The 19209-nt window shown below is 36.2% G+C and overlaps 1 protein-coding gene across 2 annotated transcripts in view; it reads left to right on the top strand.

The window, feature by feature from the left end:
* DLG2 (discs large MAGUK scaffold protein 2) overlaps positions 1-19209 on the top strand; it is a 1451407-nt gene that overhangs the window by 204964 nt on the left and 1227234 nt on the right. The window lies entirely within an intron of this gene.

Here is a 19209-nt window from a genome sequence, read left to right as displayed (position 1 = left end):
TTTCTTTCTTTCTTTCTTTCTTTCTTTCTTTCTTTCTTTCTTTCTTTCTTTCTTTCTTTCTTTCTTTCTTTCTTCTTTCTTTCTTTTCTTTTTCTTTCTTTCTTTCTTTCTTTCTTTCTTTCTTTCTTTCTTTCTTTCTTTCTTTCTTTCTTTCTCTCTTTCTTGTAGTATAGTTAACACATAATGAAAATAGTTCACATTTTAAAAGTGTCTCATGCTTTAATAGGTTGGGAAGACCTGCTACAGTTAACAAGAGGACAAAAGAATCAATGATTGCTTTAATATAGTTAAAGAAGGCTTTTTGGAGGTAGCTGAAATTAATCTGGGTTTTTCAAGACCTTGGCCTAAGTCAGAAGGAAAAAAAAAAAGAGTTTGACTAAGGACTCAAGTCTATTACTAATATCTATAATTCAATTATTCTTTTCCAGTGTTGAAAGAAACTAGTGGCATGATATTAAAGGAGTATCTTCTCTTTGGTTGGAAGAAGGGAAGGGAGAAAGGATGAGGAAGAGGCAGAGAGAGTGTTAGATTATACCCAACCTACTATCTGAATGAGGTGAGAGATACCTTGGGTGAGTCTCAAGCTTGAGTGTGTTCTTGGTTAGGCAAACATAGAAGGAAGAAACAAATTCTGAGGGTAAGGTTTGGTATTAAAGGTGCTGTGTGACCAGACCGTTAGCTCTGTGATGTTGGGGAAGATCTTTCACCTCTCTGAGCTTCAATTTTCTCATCTATACAGTGGAGATAAGATACATTTAATAGGCTTGTTATGCCATAGAAATAAGAGAGCAATTAATACTATACCTGGCAGGTAGTAGCCAGTAAATAGGTATTAGTCTTCTTCCTCTCATTCTCTCAGATACAGTCCCTTCCCATTTCCCTTTTGTTTATATTAGCATAATATGTGATTGCCTAGAAAGAGGCCTTTTCATTTTCACATGTAAGATTCAGGAGTTAGGAAGAAAAAGTTTACTGTGTGAACTAGTTCAGATATTAGCTATATTCAGCCACCTTTACTAAGTATTCAGTGTGCCATCATTTTGTTAGAAAGATTTTATTGATCATCTCTAGCGTTTTATTAATATATCCCATTTTGTCCTATTTGATGTAATACTGGCATAACCTTCCTCCCGTGATTTTATCTCAGAGAGTCTGTGAGAGAATGCTCCCAACTCCTAAAGCACCTTACATGTGAGCACAGATTCAGCAATGTGTCTGTTATTATAGCTGTTGTTACCCGAGGTATTGGTGCCTAAAGGTATTAAGCAGATAACCCTTTTCCTAACATCTGCTGCCTCAGAAAATTTCATTTTACATATCAGCAAACCTTATTTCTTTTATTTAAAATGCCAAATGACCCTCAAAAAGAAATGCTCCTTGAGATTCTGCAGCCCGTCTAATTCCCAAATAAACCTTTCTTGAGTTCTGTAAAATGAAAACATTTTTTCTCTGTGCTTGAGCCTTGTGTATTGTCCTTTTCTGGAGCTATTTCCCCAGCAAATTGCTATGGTTGGTCTCTCAAGCCAGAGGGAAGAAAAAGGTTTTATAATGAAAATGCTGACAGGTTCTTATCTACAGCAGTATGAGTAAGGATGCTATGATCTCATTTATTGTAGAAACCGGATGCCTGTTTTGGCTGAAGGGAGATCAGGCATCCTCCAGAGCTCTGGGGTTTTGAATTTTTATCTTGAAAAGTTTGCAAGGAAAAAAAAAATAACTAGGGAAACAGGAAACCAGGGCCATGCAAACTACGCCTTTATTCTTCCGGTAAAGTAGTAAAATGAATTTCAATAAGGTTCTCAGATGAAGGTGGTCAGAAGGTTTAAGAGGCTAGAAATGGGAATTGTGTATTTGCTTGCTGCATGCAAGGGTTACTTCTTTGTAATGGATTTATCTGACTAGAAATAACCTTTATTCTTGATCTTATTTATGTTTTAAAGTGATGATTATGATTTGTGGACAGCATTCTGAAATTAGTTATCTTTTGTCCCCTCAACATAATAGCTCTGCAAGGTACTTTATGGATATTATGGAAACCTTAGTTTCTAAATGCACATTAAGTTTAAAATTCTCTTCACTACGGATGTTCAAGTATTAGGCTAAACACTGTTTTTCCATGATATTTTTAAGGTGATCAAATAACTAGTTTGGGCTAGACTGGATATTCTTTAAAGTCTTTTTTCTGTTCACACTTGTTAAATAATGCTATGCCTTGCCTTAAGTCACAGAGCATGTAGTGGTGGCACTGGGGTTTAAGCTTACTTTTCTGACTCTAAGCCCAGAGAAGGTCTCTTTTTCCCTTGTTTGTCCTTCCCTAAGCATTTCCTAGGGACTGACCATGCTTCCAAAGCATTCAACCAAGATATTCCCGGGATCCTGCCAAGAACAGAGGACAGAGCTGGTACTTGCCCCATAACACTCATTTATGTGATCAAAATGAGTATGTGTTACCTGTATTGAATTTTGAAAGGCTGAAGGTGCACAGTGCAGAGGCTCAGCAAATGTGTACCCAATCAAATCAAAATGCACCTGTGTAGTGAAGACAGCTAGACATTTCAGAGTATCAGGGCAGAACTGGAGTTGCATGACTTCGAGATATTGGTCCCTTCTTTCTTATGGCTTCTAACCTGTTGCATATAACCCCTAGCCTGGAAATACAATGTGTTTTGTGCTCCTGAAACCCTTAGACATGAGAGCATGTAGTTAGGCCAGATGAAGGCACCATGGGCTTTCTCTTTCATTCTTTTATATCCCACTTTAAGAGTCCAGGACTTCGATAGTACCTTCTTACCTCTAGTCAAATCAATTTCATGAACAGTTTCATTATTGGTTATTTATACTTTTACTGTTAAGCCAAGAAACTCAACAAAAATTTGCATGTCCCAAAGCCCAGCTACTTCTGTCACAGGAATATGAGGACCAAAATATATCTTTGAAAAATGAAAATCTGTATCTTTGTGTAAAGATGGTCTAGGTGGTAGACTTTCTGAGTTCTAGGGAAGCAGGGGAAATTTGCTTATATAGTTGATTTCAGATGAACCAACTTTCTACTAACAAAACCAAAATCTAGGTGTTTGTTTGCATAACTTTATTTGTAGGATTGCTAATTTTTGGATATTACTGGACCTACATGCATATTTTTTGTTCCATTCATATGGATTCAGTAAGATAATTTCTAAGTTTTCTGACTGAAAATGACAACCCAAAATGTATTATTTCACTCTAGCACAGGTAGGTGTTCTGCATTTTTGAATAAGCATTTGGCATTGACATATAAGTCTTCTTTATATACATCCTTAGAGAAGAGATCTATCTGGCAAACTGTAGATTTCTTTTGCAGTTGTTGGTTAACTTGCTCTCTTTACATTAAATTGGTGATGTTTTATTTCACTTATTTCTCTCTGCAACAGTTTAGGAAAACTGTGCAGCAACTTTAATTTCAGCACAACCAAATTTTTAGCAAATTAAGAGATAATAGATGGACTTAAGTAGACTTACAAAGGTTTAGCTTAAAAAACAAAAAACAAAAACGTAGGTATATATCAAGATTACTTCCTGTCTGGAGAGGCAGATCTGCCAAAATGAGTTTCTTCAGTCCCAGAGTATTAACATTAAGGACTTGATGTTGTGTGCTTCACAGATGATAGTTTGCAAGATCCTTTATTACCTATCATAGACTCAGTCCATTTAACCTAATTCTGAGTTAGGTCGTGGTGCATCTTTCAAGGTGTTCCAATATGCCATTCAGAAAATATTGACAAGGTGGTTCACATGGTGCGTCTATACTTGCTTACTTTCAAATGGATGATCCTGGTGTATCGAACAGTTTGAAGTCCTTGCCTTGCATACAGTCCAGCTGTTCAGAGCCCTCAGTGTGTTAGCAGCAAGTGGTCTTCCCCAGCCTTGGTTCTTGAGTTCAGCTGGGAAAATTCAAGCAAGCCTTTAATAGTGGTCAAAGCAAAAGTACACACTTAAGGTGGGGGAGTGGGCAGGCCCACAGGGGGCAACTGCACCGGGGGCTTAGGGTTGTCTTTTCTTTTTATGTTTGCATGAAAGGGGATAGGGTCATAGCTAGTGTGGTCTCTGACTGAGTTTGCTTCCAATCATCTCAGAGACTCCTCCTACCATTGGGGAGGTGGAATTTTTGGCCCTATAAGGTCCTTGTTAGAACTGTCATGACAGCCTACCCCTTGTGGTGGGGGGTGGGGAGGAGGTGTCAAAACCACAGTGTAAATGTATTAAAATGAAGCTATAGGTTACTGTAGGGCAGTGGTTATAGGGAAGAATGCATGCATATCCCCTGGGGTCTTTCCCAGTTCTTTAGAACTTGGTTTCTGCCTTTTAGCAATATGAGAGCCCCTATTCCCTGCTCAGATCTAACTAACTGCCTACTCTATTACATGCACTCTCTGTATAGCTGCTTTTAGCTAAGAACCATCTAGTACCTTGTACTGTTATTTAATGATTGCAGGTAAACATTCAACTTACCTACCCAGTAAGAACAATACTGGTTTATTTAGCAAACAAATTAAGCGTTTATCCTCTTCTGCACTTGCCCAGGACCTTAAGGACTCTTTCCAAGGAGGGAGGAGATCAAAGAAATTGCAATAATATGGTTAATCCTGGCTTATCCTTCTGGTCTCAGTTTGTGTTATCTTCTTATGGAAGATATCCCTGGCTACTGAATTGTCACAAGGCTCTAAATACCATGAGGTGCCAAAGTCTGGGACTTAATATCTTGAACACCTAACTACTAGTATAGTGCTCGCAACATACTATATGCTCAATATAGGTTTGTTGAATGAATGGTTTATGTAATCTTTATGTTTTAATTATTTAGGCAAGTGAGACCTAGTGTTAATTTCAAAGAAGAAGGACCTGTCCTAGTTTTGTTAAAGCTTCTTTTGCTTCCCCCATAATGACACCCATCATACTTTATTTTTAGGATATTTTTAGCTGCATATAATTTTCACTGAGCTTCACTTCAGGAGAGCAAAGGGAAAAATAAGGCATTCAGTAAATAGACATTGAATGAACAAATGAATCCCTCAACACTGGCAACTAAAAGTTGGTTGATAATATGTGATGAAGGAATGAATAGATAAATGATGGGCTGGAAACATAACATCCTATAGTAACCCGTATTTTGTGAGTTAGTTTAAATTCATCTTAAAACAATTTATAGTTTTCTAATAGCTGGAAGGGATTTGTTTTGCTTTTATTACGTATAAACTGACACCAGCTTTCATCTGTCTGATGGCCTCAGAATCCAGGTATTGTCCAGTGTTTTTAATAGAGTCAAAGGATTTATAGCAGGGCTATGAAGAAGAGCTGGTCATGTACTTTACAGGATGAGGCCTAGCTCATGATTGCCAGAAACCTGGCAGCCTTGGTGCTCTCAAAAGAAGATCACTGGAAAATTTCCCTCTGGGTGGTGTGCTTCTCAGCACCACCGTTTTCTCCATCCCAGCTAAACTAGAATTATCAATCCCTGTGTAAGTCCTTCTGAATTGAGTCCAGTTAAAACTAGTTTATTTTCCATTTGTTAGCTAATTTGAATGCTTCATTCCCTTTAGAAATTGTTCTGGCTAACTAGGCAGAACTGCTAAAGATTGTTGCTAAGAGCAACCAGCTAAGAAGTTCTTAAATTAACTGACAGGCCACTTCAACTCCATTCTAGAAATGAGTGTGTGCATATGTGTGCTTGCTCATGTGCCTACTTAAATAGCAAATGTACATGTAGATGAATAAACTCATCATTACCTATAGATTCAGGTTAGTCAGGGCTTTTGTGTAGAAGAAACAATAAGAAGAGGAAAATGAGAGTCTTTTGTGAATGTAAGGAAATGAATAAATTAATTAAGAAGAGCCCTGGTCAGTAGTGGTTAAGCCATTTGAATATCAAAATGCTTCATATTTTTAAATTATTATAGTGGTATGAATTCTAGCCTACATGTAGAAAATCTAGCTTGCATACTCCATAAGGGCCAAAACTCTCTTATGTATCACTCTACCTATACTGACCAGCATGATACCATAGAGTGGGTACCTATTAACCTTTTCTGAATAAATGAAGGAAATACTGTCTAGATAGTAGTTCCATTTTATCAATGAGGAATTGGAGGAAAATAAGTAACACCCCACGGGTTTGTAGAGAGAAATGGGCTAAATTACTCTTCAAACCCAGGTCTAATTATGAAAACTGTATTCTCAAGTGAATGTAGTTTTTTTCTTTAAAGTACTTGGCAGGGCCCAAGTCTAGACACCTCATGATTAAGAACTGGTACTCGTGAAGATACTATTATAGAGGTGGAGATGTGAATTTGTAAAGTTCGAAAAACTGGTGTTGAAACTCGACTCCTAACATTTACTAGTAGTAGGAAAATAGACAAGATACTTAAAATTCCTGAAGACTAGTTTCAGGGGCAAAATGGAAATACTAGTGGTTTATGAAAACATGTATTGGAAGGATTAAATGAGATTGTAAATTAAATATATAAGCACTTAGTATGATATATGCTAAGAAATATTGGCTGCTACTATTACTCTTAAAGCAGAGAAGAAAACAATGTGGTAATGTGCTAGTTATTCTGGGGAATAGATTCCACCAAAATAAATAAATAAATAAATAAATACATAAAAATCTTGCATAACTGAATACTTGCAGCACTATTTTTTTTTTTGATCTACCTCTTTATGGATATCTTAATGGATCTTCCTAGCCCAAAAACCTATTTTCATTCTCTTATTTAACATTATAGCTGAGAATATTATCAAAGCTGAAGACTTGGCTAATTTTCTTATGTTAATTATCATCATTGATATGCCAAACCAGGTTTTCCTCTAACCCCAACTCTTGCAACCTAAGTATCCAATTATATGTTAATGTTTTGACAAAAGTGGAATTTAGGGTGGGGTGTTTTGTAGGATTGAGCTTTATTTGTTTATAAAGGGAGGGGAAACATTTGTGGTTGAGATCTGCTTGACCCTTGCAAATATGAATAGTAAATATTTGCTTCCTTCATTTGTTGAGCCACTTGCTTCAGCACCCACAGCCTATCTGGGTGAAAGCCACTTTTAATTTCTTGTGGTTTTGTTTAGATCTAATCTGAAGGAAGAAAGATCTATAATTTAGAACAAGTCAGGGTCTCAGGGTTTTCTTCAGAAAAATTGAGTAAGTCCTACTTACACACAATTGAAACTGTGATTCATGTGGACTGTGGCACCTTACAATCTTTCTTGTAATGACGGCACATTCATTTTTAAAAGATGACTCAGGGGCGCCTGGGTGGCTCAGTCGTTGGGCGTCTGCCTTCGGTTCAGGTCATGATCCCAGGGTCCTGGGATCGAGCCCCGCATCGGGCTCCCTGCTCAGCGGGAAGCCTGCTTCTCCCTCCTCCACTCCCCCTGCTTGTGTTCCCTCTCTCGCTGTGTCTCTCTCTGTCAAATAAATAAATAAAATCTTTAAAAAAAAAAAGATGACTCAATTAATCTAAGTATAGAAATATTTCATTCATCTGCTACAATAAGGAAATTACACGTTCTTCTCAAGCACTTTTTTCTCAAAGAAAGTAAGCCCCTTTGAAATGTGTAAAACATTTTTATTATTTTTTAAGTTTTTATTTAAATTCCAGTAGTTATCTTACAGTGTAATATTAGTTTCAGGTGTACAATATAGTGTACAACATTTCCATAGAACACCCTGTGCTCATCACAAGTACACTCCTTCATCCCCATCACCTATTTCACCCATTGCCCCACTGACCTCCCCTCTGGTAACCATCAGTTTGTTCTCTAGAGTTAGTCTGTTTCTTGGTTTTCCTCTCTCTCTCTCTTTCTCCTTTAGCTTGTTTGTTTTATTTCTTAAATTCCACATATGGATGAAATCATATGGTGTTTGTCTTTCTCTGACTGACTTATTTTCCTTAGCAATATATACTCTAGCTCCATCCAGGTCTTTGCAAATGTGAGGATTTCATTCTTTTTTACGGCTGAATATTCCATTGCATATATATATATATATACACTACATCTTCCTTATCCATTCATCAATCGATGGACACTTGGGTTGTTCCCATAATTTTGCTATTGTAGATAATGTTTCTACAAACATTGGACTACATTTATCCTTTTGAATTTGTATTTTTGTATTCTTTGGGTAAATATCTAGTAGTGCAATTGCTGGATCGTAGGGTAGTTCTATTTTTAACTCTTTGAGGAACCTCCATACTGTTTTCCAGAGTGGCTGCCCCAGGTTGCATTCTCACCAACCTTGCAAGAGGGTTCCCCTTCCTTCACATCCTGGCTAATACCTGTTTTTTCTTGTGTTGTTGATTTTTACCATTCTGACAGGTGTAAGGCGATATCTCCTTGTAGTTTTGATTTGTATTTCCTTGATGATGAGTGATGTTGAGCAGCATCTTTTCATGTATCTGTTGGCCATCTGTATGTCTTTTTTTTTTTTTTGGAAAAATGTCTATTCTTGTCTTCTGCCCATTTTTAAATTGGATTATTCATTTTTGGGGTGTTGAGTTTATAAGTTCTTTATATATTTTAGATACTAACTCTTTGTCAAGGTTTGTTGATTGCTGATTGTTTCCTCCACTGTGCAGAAGTTTTTTTATTTTGACAAAGTCCCAATAGTTTATTTTTATGGTTTAAGGTCCGACATTTAGGTCTTTAATCCATTTTGATTATTTTTGTGTATGGTTTAAGCATTTTTGGTGAAAATCTAGAAGTATAGTATAAACATCTCTGCTTCAATGATGTAGGAAAGATAATAGGGCTTGAAGCCAATGGCCAAGACAGAATTCTTGAGATGTCTTTGGTGCAAAAAGGTGGTTTTATTAAAGCACGGGGACAGGACCCATGGGCAGAAAGAGCTGTCCATTATATATTTTCATGTTGGGAGGGGGTCTCTAAGGAATTTTGGAAATAAGGTTTCCAGGACCTTGAGGGGGTTAGCTATTGTTAGGAAAAGTCATACATTACTGCCCAATAAAACCTTAGTCATGAGACCCTTCAGATGTTTGTCGATGGGTCATATGCTTGGGGGATGACTGCTAACAAATATCTTGGGGGGTTTAGAGATAAAGGAAATTTCCAAAGGAATTTTTGTATGTTAAAGTAGACTTACAGGATCGTGGGGGAGTTGGACTGATTGCCTTTTGCCCTTAACAAAGTATTAACATGGAGGTAGCATCTGAGTTCCTAGAGGAATGTCATTCTGCCTGTTTCAAGGACTTGTCAATGGGCTATAAGTAGTAAGGCAATTTAATAATTTTCCTTCTGCCTTTGTTTCCCACATCACTAGGACCAAATGAAAACAGGCATGGAAGCTCTTTGGGGAAAATGATCTCAATAATTAATTACTAATTCATTTCCTATTTTGTATAGATCTTTTCTTTTGCCAGATGTTGGTGGGGCTTTGCAAAGATAATTATGAAGAAAATAGAGATGGTCTCTTCTTCAAGGAGTTTATAGTTAGATGACTAAACACATACATGTACAATAACAGTTAAAAAGAAGATGGCATGTTAGGAAATTATACAAGGCCTGATTTAAACTGGGAGGTCACTGCAAAGTTTCACTGAGGAAGTAATATTTAGGGAAGATGAATTAGTAAAAGGCAAAAGATTTATGCGATCTGAAGAATGGCTATGGGTAGTAAGTTGGGGGCTGCTGGAGGTAGAGGAAAAAGAAATACTTGAGGGGATTATCCAGATTTAGTGATTAATGAATGGGGAAGGTGGAATGCAAGGGAAGTGTCAAAGGACATTTCAAAGTTTTATGCCTGAAGTTTTGGGATAATTATGTTAATGTCAACAGAACTAGGGAAATTTGGAATAGGTGAGGAGGAATTTGATTTTATTTGCATTTATATATTAAGTTTGGGGTGACAACAAGTCATCCACAAGGTTAATAAAGACCAACCAGTTGAAATGCAGCATTGAGAAAAGGAGAGTCAAGCCGAAACTATAGATTTTGTAGTCAAGGACTGTTAATGCCCTGAGAATGGGGAGCATGCAGAGAGAAGGAGAAAGTTGAAAATCCCTACTGTGAGAGGTGGAGAGTCAAAGTTTAGTGAAGACAAGAGATTTAGTACTATAGCAACAAAGTAAGGAGAGAATCCCAAAGACAGGGGGATGATGTTACTGATGATTCATTTATTCATTCACTAAATAGAATATATATTGAATACTGTGTCCCTAGTTTGTGCTAGGCATGTGGGGCATCAATATAAACCAAGCAGACATATTGGCCTAGAACAGGACATTTTTAATTGAGAAAAAAATGGGATTTGGAAATTTCAGTAGAGTCAATAGGTTGAAAGCTAAATTGTGAGTGGTTTAGGGGAGCGATGATGGGGGAAGGATAGAGCCCACAGCTATGTCTTATTTGGGGAAATCTTCCAGAAAAAGAAGGGAGAAAAATAGGGTGTGATCTGGATGGGTCTGTGAGATCAAGTGAAAGTTCTTCTCCATCCTTTAGGCAGCACCATAGAAAGAGAAGACAATGAAGACACTGTTGAGTGGGGTGTAAAGGCAACTGCTCAATATTAGGAATTGTAAGTCTTCAATTCCAGAGCCAACTTTGCTATGAATACATCCTTTCTATTTTCTGGGTTTCAATTTTATCAGTAAAAAGAAAAAAAAAAAGTGGTAGGAGGTGATTCAAGCACTTCTAATGTTACTTCCAGTTCTAACATTCTGAAATTTCCACAAGAATAGGGTACGGAGACAAGTCTCACAGGAGGTGGTCAGGGTGAGAATGAGGGTGTGTAGGACCTAACATGCTTTAATAACAACAGTAATAGCTACAACAGCTATTCTGAGCAAGATACTATGGAGACATATTTTCCTTTGCAATAACTCTTGGGAGCACACATCAGTTCCCACGTTAAAAAAAAAAAAAAGCCTCGAATTACAGAGATTAAGTGATTTGACCAAAGTTGCTAGCCAATAAGTAGAAGAGATGAGATTCAAATCAGGCAGACTTGAAAATAAGAGAAGATAGAGTCTCCCCTCCTACTGGAATTCTGCCCCTTTAAGAAAAGAGAAAATGAAATGGGAATAAGAAAAGGATTTTGGGAATAGAGGCCTGTGAAGAGGAGAAACGTTTACGCCAGCCATGACTGGGAGTGGATCCAAGAGAAAGACAAGACAACCCCACCAGAGTGGCCATGCCTCAGTCTGTGGTTTTCACCAGCCCTGTGACTGGTCCTGTACGACTTTCTGTTCTGCAGCTTGGGAGCCAGAATGGAGAAACAGGAACTGGAGAGGATCCAGGATCTAGGACTGACACATATGTCTTGGCGGAAGTTTAAGTGGGAGACCAGGGAGTGATGGCAAGCTGTGCTGCCTGGCTGACTGCAGGCTCAGGGCTGGGCAAGGAGTCAGGGTAGACAGAAGCTGACTGATGGTGTGGGTGCCTCTGCCTTTGCTTGCTCAAGTTATCCAGTGCGTCCTCTGTAATAATAAAAAATCCAAACTGGGAGGAGGACTTGGAATAAAGCAAACAAAGGATTCAAATTCAAATCCAGACACCATCCCTGCTCATCAAGTTCAAATGTCTGAAACAACCTCTTAGTCTCTGTTTTCTGCTCTGAATTGTGGGGCTATTAATGCCAATCTTGCAGGTTGTTGTGAATATTATCTGATATACAAAGGGTATGAATAGCTATAAATAATGTTACTGTACCATGTTATTATTGACATTGTTTGAATGAGATATGATTTTGTAAAAATTTTTGTTTTCCTGATACATTAGTTAGCCATATTTCAGTTTTTCTCACAGAAAAATTGCATCCTCTTCCTTCAAAATTTCATCATATAAAAAGAAGTCTCAAAATGTCTCAGTATAAATTAATTTTCATATAATGTTGAGGATAATGAAGGCAGATTTTTTATTGTTGCTTTTTTTGCTTTTCGCACTTAGCATTCATTTATGTACCCTGAGATTGGCTTCACTGGATACTTCTATTTGATTTCAGCATACTCCCAATTATCTTTAGTAATTATTTTCTCTTGAAGTTGTAAAAAATAAGTATCATTCATTTACACTATACAGTATCACCCATGTTAAAATAATGCAACTAGTTACAAAGTTATATCTTTAATAAACATTATGTTTTACCAATTTCAGGTTCTTCTTGCTGGATTAAGAGTCAGTTTTAATTAGTAGCAAAGAAAGTAAATGCAAAAAGTAGCATTTATTATATACCTGTTATATGTAAGGAACTGTCCCAAGTGTGACATGAACATATGAAGTAGAGCCAATTTTTAAAAATTAAAGTATAATTGACAAACAATATCCTATTAGTTTTAGATATATATTGTAGTGATTCAGTATTTTTATACATTATAAAATGATCCCCATGATAGGTCTAGTTACCATGTGTCAATACATAAAGTTATTACAATATTATTGACTGTATTCCCTCATGACTTATTGTATAACTGGAAGTTTATACCTTGTAATCTCCTTTACCTATTTCTCCCACCCCCAACCCCTCCACCCTTTGGTAACTAGCTGTTTGTTTCCTATATCTATGAGTCTGTTTCTATTTTGTTTTGATTTTTTTTTTTTTTTAAAGATTTTATTTATTTATTTGACAGAGAGAGAGACAGCTAGAGAGGGAACACAAGCAGGGGGAGTGGGAGAGGGAGAAACAGGCCTCCCGCCGAGCAGGGAGCCCGATGCGGGGCTCGATCCCAGGACCCCGGAATCATGACCTGAGCCGAAGGCAGGCGCCCAACGACTGAGCCACCCAGGCGCCCCTTGTTTTGATTTTTTTGATTCTACTTATAAATGAAGCATACAGTATTTGTCTTTCTCTGACTTTTTCACTTAGGATAATACTTTCTAGATTCATCCATGTTGTAACAAATGTCAAGATTTCATTCTTTTTATGGCTAATATTCCAGGTGTGTGTCTGTGTGTGTGTGTGTTTATGTATACACTCCACATTTTTTTTTATCCATTCATCTATTGAAGGACCATTAAGATGCTTCCATATCTTGGCTATTGGAAATAATCCTGCCATGAATATAAAGGTGCATATATATCCTCAAATTGGTGTTTCATTTTCTTTAGATAAATACCCAGGGTAGAGTTGCTGGATGATATGGTAGTTCTATTTTTATTTTTTTGAGGAATCTCTGTACTGTTTTTCATAGTATATTTGCTGCACCAATTTACATTCCCACACCAAAAGTGTGGGGAGGTCCCCTTTTGTCCACATCCTTACCAACATTTGCTTTTTTTTTTTTATAATAGCCAGTCTGACATATGTGAGGTAATATCTCATTAAGGTTTTGATTGTCATTTCCCTGATGATTAGTGATGTTGAATATCTTTTTATGTGCTTGTTGGACTTTGGAAAAATGTCTGTTCAAACCCTCTGCCAATTTTTAATTGGGTTTTTCTGATATTAAGTACTATAAATTAACCCTTTGTTGGATGTATAATTTACAGATACCTTCTCCCATTCAGTAGGTTGCCTTTCATTTTATTGATGGCTTCCTTTGCTGTGTAAAAAGCTTTTTCGTTTGATGTAGTCCCATGTGTTTATTTAGCTTTTTTTGCTCTTACCTGAGGAGACTTGTCCAAAAAAAATATTGCTAAGATCAATTGCAAAGAACTTCATGTTTATATTTTCTTCTAGGAGTTTTATGGTTTTGGGCCTTACACTCAAGTCTTTAATCCATTTTAAATTTATTTTTGTATATGGTATTACATAGTGGTCCAGTGTCATTCTTTTGCATGTCACTGTCTAGTTTTCCCAATACCAGTTATGAAGAGACTGTCTTTTCCCCATTGTATATTCTTGCCTCCTCTGTCAAAGATTAATTGATCACATAAATGTGGGGGTTTTTTTGATCTCTCTATTCTATTCCATTGATCTGTGTGTCTGTTTTCATGCCAGTACCATACTATTTTGATTACTATAGCTTTGTATTATAGTATGAAATCATGGAACATGTTACCTCCAGTTTTGTTCTTTTTCATGATACATTTGGCTATTCAGGGCCTTTTGTGTTTCTATACAAATTTTAGAATTGTTCGTTCTACTTTTGTGAAAAATACCATTGGTATTTTGGTGGGGATTGCATTGAATTTATAGATTGCTTTGGGTAATGTGGATATTTTAACAATAACATTTTTTTTCCAATCCATGAGCAAGAAATATCTTTCCATTTATTTGTATCATCCTTAATTTCTTTCCTCAGTGTTTTATAGCTCTCAGAGTATTGGTTTTTCATCTCCTTGCTTACTTTATTCTATTTGATGCAATTATAAATGGGATTTTTCTTAATTTCTCCTTCTGCTAGTTCATTATTAATGTATAGAAATGCAGCTGATTTATGTATGTTAATTTTATATCCATGAAATTACTGAATTCATTCATTCTAATAATTTTTCTGGTGGAGTCTATAGGGTTTTCTATGTTACTATTGTTGCATCTGCAAATATTAACAATTTTACTTCTTAATAATTTGGATGCCTTTTATTTCTTTTCTTGCCTAATTGCTGTGGTTAGGATTTCCAATACTATGTTGAAAAAAGTGGCAAGAGGGAGTATCCTCATCTTGTTCCTAATCTTAGAGGAAAGAATTTCACCTTTTCACCATTGAGTATAATGTTAGCTGTGGGTTTGTCATATATGGCTTTTATCATATTGAGGTACATTCCATGTATATGCACTTTATTGAGAGTATTTTTCATAAATGGATGTTGAATTTTGTCAAATGTGTTTTTTTTATCTGTTGAGATGATATGATTTCTATCCTTTGCTTTGTTAATGTGGTATATCACATTAATTGATTTGCAGATGTTGGACCATCTTACATCCTTGGAATAATTCCCAGTTGATCACGGTGTATGGCCCTTTTAATATATTCTTGAATTTGGTTTGCTAATATTTTGTTGAGGTTTTCTGTGTGTATGTTTATAAGGGATATTGGCCTGTGGTTTTCTTTTTTGTGTGTTTTCTTTGTCTGGTTTTTATATGAGGAAAATCCTGGCCTTGTAAAGTGAGTTTGGAAGCATTCCTCTGTCTTCATTTTTTTGTAATAATTGAGAAGGTAAGGTACTACCTCTTCTTTAAATGTTTGATAGAATTCACTCATGAAGCCATTTGGTCCTGGACTTTTGTTTTTTGGGATTTTTTAAATTACTGATTCAATTTTATCATGTATAATCAGTCTGTTCAGATTTTCTATTTCTTTGTGAGTCAGTCTTGGAAGATTGTGTGTGTTCCTAGGAATTTATCCATTTCTTCTGGGTTTTCCAGTTTGTTGGCGTATAATGGTTTATAGTAGTTTTTTATGATCCTGTCTATTTCTTTGGTGTCAGTTGTGACTTCTCTTTCATTTCTGATTTTATTTGTTTTGACCTTCTATCTTTTTTTCTTGATGACTCTGACTAGATATTTATAAATTTTATCTTTCTGAAGAACTTTTATTTTCATTGATCTTTCTGTTGTCTTTTTAGTTTCTATGTCATTTATTTTTGCTTTGAACTTTATTATTTCCTTCCTTCTATTAACTTTTGGTTCTGTTGTTTTTTTAGTTCCTAGGAGTAAAGTTACATTGTTTATTTGGGATTTTTGTTTCTTGAGGTAAGCCTGTATTGCTATGAACTTCCTTATTAGAACTGCTTTTGCTGTGTCCCATACATTTTGGAAAGTTGTATTTCCATTTTCATTTGTCATTAGTTTTGATTTCCTCCTTGATTTATTTGTTGAACCATTGGTTGTTTAGTAGCATGTTGTTTGGTCTCTTTGTGTTTTGTTTTGTTTTTTCCCAGTCTTCTTCTTTTAATTGTTTTTTTTAGCTTTGTACCCTTGTGGTCAGAAAAAATGTTTGATATGATTTTGATTTTCTTGAATTTACTTATTTTTTTTTGTCATCAATCCTGAAGAGTGCTGCATGTGCACTTGAAAATAATTTTTCAGTTTTTGGATGGAGTGTTCTATATACATCTAGTAAGTCCATTTATTCTAATGTGTCATTTAGGGCCAAAGTTTTTTTATTGATATTCTCTCTGGATGATCTATCCATTGATGTAAGTGGAGTATTAAAGTCACCTACTATTATAGTAGTACTGTCAATTCTCCTCTTATTTCTGTTAATATTCGATTTGTATATTTAGGTGATCCTATGTTGGGTACATAAATATTTACAAATAGTATATTCTCTTTTTATTGACTATTTTAACATTATGTAATACACTTTTGTCTTTTGTTAGAGTTTTTGTTTTAAAGTCTTTTTTGTCTGATATCAGTATTGCTACTCTTGCTTTCTTTTCATTTCCATTTTATGGAATATCTTTTACCATCTCTTCACTTTCAGTTTGTGTGTGTCTTTAGATCTGAGGTGTATATCTAGTAGGCAGCATATGAAAGAGTCGTTTTCTTTTATTTAATCCATTCATCCATCTTATGTCTTTTATTGGAGACCTTAGTCCATTTACATTTAAAGTAATCATTAATAGGTATGTAATTATAGCCATTTTATTAATTGTTTTCTGGTTATTTATTTTTGTAGATCCATTCCTTCTTTTCTTTCTCTTTTCCTTTGTTTGGTAGTTTACTTTAGTGTTATATTTGGATTCCTTTCTCTTGATTTTTTGTATCTATTGGAGGTTTTTCATTTGTGGATACCATGGCATTTTTATATATCACCCTATAAACATGTAGTAGTCTATTTTAAGCTGAAATTCGCTAAAGTTTGAGCACATTCTTTAAAAAAAAAAGATTTTATTTAGTTATTTGTCAGAGAGAGAGAGAGTATGACCAGGGTAGTGGCAGACAGAGGGAGAAGCAGGCTCCTTGCTAAGCAAGGAGCCTGATGCAGTACTTAATCCCAGGACCCTGGGATCATGACCCAAGCTGAAACCAGACACTTAACTGACTGAGCCATCCAGGAGTCCCATTTGAACACGTTCTAAAAGCATTATTTTTTACATTTTTACTACACCCCCACATTTTATGTTTTTGATGTTGTATTTTATATTTTTTAATATCTTGTTCATACCTAAACTACTTATTGTAGTTATAGTTGATTTTATTTTCAAGCTAGTTTTTTTAGTGGCTGTTCCACTGCTGTTCCTCTGTATTTGTATATATCCATAAGATGTTTTTCACATACTTTTCTAGTTATGGTCTTTTCACTTAAACAAGACCCTTTAATATTTCTTATAAGGTTTGTTTGGTGGTGATTAATTTTTTAAGTTTTTGCTTTTTGCAAAGCTCTTCTCTCTCCTTCAATTCTGAGTGATAACCTTGCTGCATAGGGCAGTATTGCTTGTAACTTTAAAAATATATATATACTTTAAATATATCCTGCCATTTTCTGGGTCTGCAAAGTTTCTGCTGAAAAATCAACCAATAGTCTTATGGGTTTTCCCTTGTATGTGACTATTTGTTTCTTTTCTTACTGCCTTTAAGATTCTTTCTTTAATGTAACTTTTGCCATTTTAATTACAGTATGTCTTTTGTGTATCTCTTTGGGTTCATCTTGTTCAGGACTCTCTTTGCTTTCTGGTCCTGGATATCTGTTTCCTTCCCAGGTTAGGGAAATTTTCAGCCATTATTTTTTCTTTCTTTTTTTTTAAATTTTATTTTATTATGTTATGTTAATCACCATACCTTACATCATTAGTTTTTGATGTAGTGTTCCATGATTCATTGTTTGTGTCAGCCATTATTTTTTCAAATCTATTGTTTCATCTTTTCTGTCTCTCTTCTCCTTCTGGGACCCCTATAATGCAAATGTTCACATGTTTTATGTTGTCTCAGAGGTCCCTTATACTAACCTGATTTTATTTATTTATTTATTTATTTATTTATTTATTTATTTATTTATTTATTTAAATAGGCTCCACACCTAGTGTGCAGCCCAACATGGGATGTGAACTTACAACCCTGAGATCAAGGCCTGAGCTGAGATCAGGAGTTGGATGCTTAACCAACTGAACCACCCAGGCACCCCCCCCACACCCCTTAAACCCTTAAACTATCCTCATTTTAAAATTTGGCAGGAAGGGGAAAATGAAAGGGGGGAAATCAGAGGGGGAGACGAACCATGAGAGACTATGGACTCTGAGAAACAAACTGAGGGTTCTAGAGGGGAGGGGTGTGGGGGGATGGGTTAGCCTGGTGATGGGTATTAAAGAGAGCATGTACTGCATGGAGACTGGGTGTTATACGCAATGAATGAATGAATCATGGAACACTACATCAAAAACTAATGATGTAATGTATGGTGATTAACATAACAATTAAAAATTATTATTATTATTATTATTATTATTATTATTATTATTTTTGCTGCTCTGATGGGTTAGTTCTACTCCCTTGTCTTCATTTTGACTGGTTCTTTCTTCTGCTTCATCTAGTCTGCTGGTGAGCCCCCTAGTGTATTTTTTTTAGTGCAGTTATTGTTATTCTTTAGTTTTATCACTTCTATTTGGTATTTTCTTATATTTTCCATTTCTTTGTTGAAGTTCTGTGTTCCTCCATTCTTCTCCCCTGTTCAGCAAGCACCTTTATGACTATTACTTTCAACTCTTTATCAGCTAAATTACTTACCTCTGTTTTGTTAGAATTTTTATTCTGCAGTTTTATCTTGTTCTTTTATTTGGAACATATTCCTATTTTCTCATTTTGTTTTACTTACTGTGTTTGTTTCTATGAATTAGGAGTAATACCTTCTTGTCTCAATCTTGAAAGAATGGTCTTGTGTAGGAGCATCCCCTATGTAGACTGCATGTTCCTGGCTGCCTTGGCTGGTCAGCTGGAGCTGTATCTGGCATGAGTCAGGGTCCTAGGGCACACTGCATATAGAGTCTGCCTTGGTGGTGCACTGGAGTTGGTGTGGGTGCAGTCAAGTAGTCCTGAGGCACATCACACTAGGGTAACCTTGACAGGATGGCTGGAACTGAAGCAGGCACAGGCCAGAGGGTCTCTGCATGTATTGTGATATCTGCCTTGGTAGGATATCTGGAGCTGGAGCAGATATGGTTGGGGGGGGTGTCCCAGGGCACATGAGATAGGGCTACCTTGGTAGGACAGCTGGAGCTGGATAGAGCCCCTTGCAGGGGCCACTTCAGCGGGGCAGCTGAATCAGGAACAGGCAGGTTTTCTCCCAGAATATGCTATGCTGGGGCCACCTTGGCAGGATAGCTGAGGCTGGAGCAGGCATG

The sequence above is a fragment of the Neomonachus schauinslandi genome, chromosome 11, assembly GCF_002201575.2.
Source record: "Neomonachus schauinslandi chromosome 11, ASM220157v2, whole genome shotgun sequence".
Classification (NCBI taxonomy): Eukaryota; Metazoa; Chordata; class Mammalia; order Carnivora; family Phocidae; genus Neomonachus; species Neomonachus schauinslandi.
This window is presented reverse-complemented; position numbering and strand designations above follow the sequence as displayed.